The following is a 6,655-nucleotide window of genomic DNA, read 5'->3' as shown; positions in this document are numbered from 1 at the left end:
GAACAACAATAACAGCATATCCAGCGTAATTCTGCAAGAATATGTACATATGCCTTAACTCTACCTTTTTCAGTTAGAGAGGTCATTTCCAATAGACCCTTAGCTCGAGGAATGCGTAATCACAATATTTTATGGAAACACAACCAGTAACAACATCAAGATAGTAAGATAACCAAAGCGAGAAATATAAAAATAATAAAAATAATCAGATTATTTTTATTATACACCAGCTCCAAACCCAACTACCGCCATTAGTTGAAAAGAATAGATATTTGAGCCCCTAAAAATGGGGATTCTTTGTTAAATAGATCTTTTAAATCTATTATTTAATTAAATAAATCATAATTTTTTTTATTTTGTGAGATGTCCCATTTTTAAGACAGATTTATTATCTGTCCGACAGTCAATCCGATAGATACACAGACATATCTATTATATACAAACATATCTATTATCTGTTCGACAAATTTATTATCTATTTAATAAATAAAAAAATAAAAATAGATCATTTTACTAATTAAAAACTTGAAAAGGATTGGAAATTTTGCTAAATGCAAACTTAGAAAAGGCTTGATAATCAAATTTTCTTCAAAAATGGCACTTGTAGACCAAACAAACAGCTTAGACATAAGGACCACTTTAGCATTTAACCCCAACCCCACCAACTAAAAAATCAAATCTTAAAACCAAAAGGTGCTTCGGGACCTACAAAGTATTATAATCTTTACATGCAAAGAGACAAAAATCATGTATCAAAGTAAAGATAATAGATCTTGATATCCAGAAGCATTCAACATTTATCTTCTCAAAATCTCTTAATATCATATCTTTTCTGGTAGATTTCAGAAATGGAGATTGGGTTAGCAGTTGGTGGTGTATTGCTCTCTTTAGCTTTGAATGATCTGTTTGATAGGCTTGCCCCTCATGGTGATCTGCTCAAGATGTTTCAGAAAAATAAGCATGATGTTCGACTCTTAAAGAAGCTGAAAATGTCTTTGGTTGGCCTTCAGGCTGTGTTAATTGATGCGGAGAATAAGCAGGGATCAAATCAACATGTGAGCCAGTGGCTTAATGATCTTCGAGATGCTGTAGACGGCGCTGAAAACTTAATGGAACAAGTCAATTATGAGGCTTTGAGGCTTAAGGTGGAAACAAGTAACCAGCCAGTGAGTGATGATTTTTTTCTTAACATAAAGGAGAAGTTGGAAGACAACATTGAAACATTGGAGGATTTGATAAAGCAAATTGGTCTCCTTGACTTAAAGGAGCATTTTTCTTCGACTAAACGAGAAACTAGAACACCTTCAACTTCTATGGTTGAATTTGATGTCTTTGGTAGGCAGAATGAAAAAAATGAATTGATTGACCGTGTAACATCTAAGGAGGCAAGTGAAAAAAATCTGACTGTTGTTCCTATTGTTGGAATGGGGGGTGTGGGCAAGACAACACTTGCTAATGCTTACAATGATGAGAATGTGAAAGGCCATTTTGATTTGACAGCTTGGTTTTGTGTGTGTGAGCCTTTCAAAATAACAAAAGGGTTATTTCAAGAACTTGACTCATTTGACTTAAAAGGATGACAATAATCTTAATCGGCTGCAAGTCAAATTGAAGGAAAGCTTAAAGAGAAAGAAGTTTTTCATTGTTCTGGATGACGTGTGGAATGACGACTACAATGAGTGGAATAACTTGAGAAATCTTTTTGTACAAGGAGATACGGGAAGTAAGATCATTGTGACTACACGTAAAGAGAGTGTTGCCTTGATGATGGGTAGTGGGGCAATCAACGTGGGGACTCTGTCTGGTGAAGCCTCTTGGGCTTTATTCAGATGGCATTCATTAGAAAACTGGGATCCTCCGGAGGAACATCCAGAACTTTAGGAGGTTGGAAAACAAATTGCAGACAAGTGCAAAGGATTGCCTTTAGCTCTTAAGGTAATTGCTGGTATTTTATGCTCCAAATCAGAGGTGGATGAGTGGAAAGACATTTTAACAAGTGAAATATGGGAGCTGACTTTGAATGGTATATTACCAGCGTTGATGTTGAGGTACAATGATCTTCCTGCACATTTGAAGCAATGTTTTGCTTATTGTGCTATATATCCCAAAGATTATCAATTTTGCATAGAGCAACTTATTCACCTGTGGATTGCTAATGGTCTTGTACAACAGTTGCTTCTGGTAACCAATACTTTAATGAGTTGAGATCAAGATCATTTTCGAAAGGGTCTCAGAGTCTTCTGAAAGAGATGGAGGAAAATTCTTAATGCATGACCTTGTCAATGATTTGGCCCAAATTGCATCTTCAAAACTTTGTTTCAGGTTGGAAGAGTGCCAAGGATCTCATATGTTGGAACAAAGTCGGCATATGTCGTATTCAATGGGGAAAGGTGGTGACTTTGAGAAATTGAAACCACTCTCTAAGTCAGAGCAGCTGAGGACATTGCTTCCAATCACTATCCAGTACCTTTACTGCCCTAAGCTAAGCAAGAGGGTGCTGCATAACATACTGCCAAGTCTAAGATCCTTAAGAGCATTATCATTGTCAGATTATGTGATTGTGGAGCTGCCAAATGACTTGTTTAAAGCTCCTGAGATATTTGGACCTTTCTCAAACAGAGATTAAAAAGTTGCCTGATTCTATCTGTGCATTGTATAACTTGGAGAGACTTCTCCTGTCATCTTGTAGATATCTTGAGGAGTTGCCGCTGCAGATGGAAAAGCTAATCAACTTGTGGCACGTTGACATAAGCAGCACTTCTCGCTTGAAGATGCCGATACATCTGAGCAAGTTTAAAAGCCTCCAAAGTGCTAGTGGGAGCCAAGTTTCTTCTGGTGGTTGGAGAATGGAAGATTTGAGTGAAGCACATTACTTGTATGGATCTCTATCAATTTTAGAGTTGCAAAGTGTGGTTGATAGAAGGGAAGCTCTGAAAGCAAATATGAGGGAGAAGAATCATGTTGAAAAGTTATCGTTGAAATGGAGGGGAAGTGATGCTGACAATTCTCAAACTGAAAGAGATGTACTTGATGAGCTACGCCCACACTCACATATAAAAGAACTCAAAATCTCTTCCAAATTGGCTAGCTGATCATTCGTTTCTTAATCTGCTAGTTCAATTGTCTCTTAGCAACTTCCTTCTTTGAAATTGCTTTTCATAAAAGGGATGCATCGGATAACAGAGGTAACGGTGGAATTCTATGGTAGTCCGTCCTGCAAAAAGCCTTTTAACTCTCTTGAGAAGCTTGAATTTGCAGCGATGCCGGAGTGGAAGCAGTGGCACGTACTAGGCAACGGAGAGTTTCCTGCACTTCAGGACCTTTCCATTGATGATTGCCCCAAGTTGATGGGGAAGTTGCCTGAAAATCTTTGTTCTCTAACAAAATTGAGAATTTCAAGATGAAATCCTGAACTGAATTTGGAGGCACCCATCCAACTTTCAAGTCTAAAATGGTTTGAAGTTGATGGTTCTCCTAAGCTTGGAGTTGTTTTTGACGATTCAGAACTGTTTACATCCCAATTTCAGGGAATGAAGCAGATTGAGAAATTACATATTAGTGGTTGTAACTCTCTTACCTTCTTGCCTATTAGCATTCTGCGGATCACCTTACGCAATATGGGTATCTCGTTGCCGTAAATTGAAATTGGAGATGATTTCTAAGATGTTTCTGGAGGAATTGAGACTGGATGAATGTGATTCTATATCATCACCTGAGTTGGTCCCAAGAACACTCTCTTTGGGTGTAAATAGTTGCCAAAACCTTAGTAGTTTTTTGATTCCTAATGGGACGGAAACACTGTCACTGATGGAACAAGGGCTTCCCTCCTATCTTTCTGAGCTATGTTTATATCACCATGATGAGCTCCATTCACTACTGACTGAAGGGCTTCAGCACCTCACTTCGCTTCGCAGTCTATACATCAGGAGTTGCCATCAACTCCAATCACTTCCCGATTCAGCTCTGCCCTCCTCCCTTTCTGTGCTGACCATCATGGATTACCCTAATCTCCAATCACTTCCATTAAAAGGGATGCCCTCCTCCCTCTCTAAACTATCTATTTCCTACTGCCCATTGCTCAAACCACTCCTAGAATTCAACAAGGAGGAGTACTGGCCAGAAATTGCTCACATCTCCACCATAAATATTGATGGCAAATACCTTTGATGATTAAAACCAAATGGTGCTCTCACAAATGTAAGTTGTTCTTTTCCCTCAGAAGCTTTTTATTTTGGTTTACTTCCCTTTGTTCTTTTGTTAATTCTTTTTCTTTTTTTTAATCTTATTGAGCAGTGTGGAGTGTCTATTGCTCAAACTGTGTCTTGAATTCAACGAGGGGGCTTATTAGCCCAAAATTGCTCATATTTCCACCGTGAATATTGAATGGGAGTACTTATGTGATTAAAACGAGGGTGTGCTCCGATAGATGTAAGTTATTCTATTTTCTTAATATCTTTTGGTTTTTGGTTACTTCTCTTTGCTTGTTTGTTAATAATTCTGTTTCTTTGTTAAATCATTTTGACCAGTGAAGCCGAGGAAGCATCTTCAGATCAAGATGAAATCTTTATATTTACACCAAGCTTAATAACTCTCTTCTTTTCTTGTCTATTAACCTATCTTCTCCCTCAAATCTTTCAGACAAGAATATGATTTGCCACCATGAAAGCTGTTCCGCTTTGTTCTACATTTTTTCCATCTCTTCTACAGAGATAAAGGGTCCAACAAATGCAACTTCACTTTCTCAATGAGGTAGCCAAGACCTTTAAAAGAGATAAAGGGTTCATCAAGCTTGAAATTTAAGGAAATTGGAAAAGACTTCGAATGTCTGCTCCCATTATTTAAGCCCGGAATAAATTCAAGGTTAGATAACAGAAAAACGATTTACTCATGCTTCAGTTACAACTCTTATTTTGTACTTATAGTGGTTTGTATTTTATCTTATAATAGACAGCATAACAAGAAAGAGACATCTCTTATTAATTCTTCTAGTTTTAGCTGATGCATATAAGCTGTTCAAAATATGATGCCGTGTTTACTTACTGCAATTTGTTGCAATTTAATGTCCAGATAACTTGACAGTTAATTTTGTGGAATTCCTCTTTGCTTTTCTACTAGCTTGATTTGGTCTTTGATCGATTGTTATTGCAAGAGTTGTTTAATCTTGTCTCCATTTAAACTTCAGTCAATTTATGGAATCGCAAAGGAAAATCATGAATGGTCGCCAGAGATGAATTTAAGGCTAATAAAATGAACAGGCATATCATGATGTATTAAGACTATGATAGTCGCTAGAGGTTGAACAATGGAGAAGCTTTCAGTTCTTGATTAATAGAGGTCAATTGGCAGCTCTAATAGAGTTCAAAGGTGTATAATACACAAGGTTTGTTTCCCAATAAATTTAACGACTAAAAGTATCAGCACGGTTCAGTTTTTTGTTAATGATTATTGGATATCAACTTATTCTTTGTCAGGATTTTGGTATGCTGTTTCAACTCTTAGCTCAGTTGGTAAAAGGAAATTTCTGCTGCAATTGTCTAGTGAATAGAAAGCCACTCGAATGTGGTCTGACAGCAAAACGTAAGTGAACAAAGACTAGTCATTTTTTTAATCGTCCAGTGCTCTTGATTATCAGTTCAAGGTTTTGTTTTCGTTGACTGTAAACGTTATATAATGCTTTGATTTTTATACATAAATATGTTGTGCTCATCAGCCATCTTTAAATTTAAGCTCCATAGAGAATCTGTAGAAAAGATAATCACAGATAACAAACAGAAGTTTTAGGAAATAGGTAAACTTCCATTGTCAGGATTTTGGGAGCTATATAACATCCAATTGTTGTCTCAGATTGCTTGTTTTGTTTTTACTAACCACTATATATATTTTTGTTTAAATTCTGTTTGTACTTTTTTTTCATGATCAGGAGAGTGGTGTTTCTTTCTTTTTCAGAACGGGTTCATTGGGTGCCTTCTTTGGTTGCAGAGCTTTCACTCTTTGTCTTTCCAGCTCCATCGCGATGGTCCTCTATTTTGCAGATACTGTAGTAAACAAAATGAAAACTAAATCGCCATGAATATTAATTCAAAATCATATCATATAATAATATCAAGTTATGTAAGGTTCTAACTAAAAGAAGATATTAAATACTATATGGCAAAGTTGATGAGCCATCCCTCTTCCCCAAGTTAGAAAAAGATATAACATTTGTAAGAGATTTCACAAGTGAAGAAAAAGGAGAGGATATCCAAAGTTTAATTAAATTCATTCTTTGAAAAGGTTCAATATAACAAAACTTATGTTGATTTTATGTTTCAATAAATTTTGAAACAAATACATCGGTTAAAGATTTTAAAGAGTTATGTTTCAATTAGTTTTGAAACAAATGCATCACTTAAAGTTTTGAGTTACAAAGGAAATGAATTTGATAAATTCATTATTCATAAGTTTTGAGTTACAAAGGAAATGTATTTGACAAATTCATTATTCATTAAGTTTTACGTTATAGGTTCTTGAAAGAATGACATTTTTTGTTTTAAAACATACACGAACCTATTAACTATTACTTAATTAATATACTTCTCATGCATGAAACTTTCATCCTATAAATATTATTTAACCAAAAGACAAGCACTCAAAACTACTTTCCCCTTGAAAACAC

General features: G+C 35.8%; 1 pseudogene; it reads left to right on the top strand.

Moving 5' to 3' along the window:
* Window positions 1–567: 567 nt before the first annotated feature.
* On the top strand, window positions 568–5,843 carry LOC107872765 (annotated as a pseudogene).
* Window positions 5,844–6,655: the final 812 nt, after the last annotated feature.

This window comes from Capsicum annuum, chromosome 6, assembly GCF_002878395.1.
Source record: "Capsicum annuum cultivar UCD-10X-F1 chromosome 6, UCD10Xv1.1, whole genome shotgun sequence".
Classification (NCBI taxonomy): Eukaryota; Viridiplantae; Streptophyta; class Magnoliopsida; order Solanales; family Solanaceae; genus Capsicum; species Capsicum annuum.
This window is presented reverse-complemented; position numbering and strand designations above follow the sequence as displayed.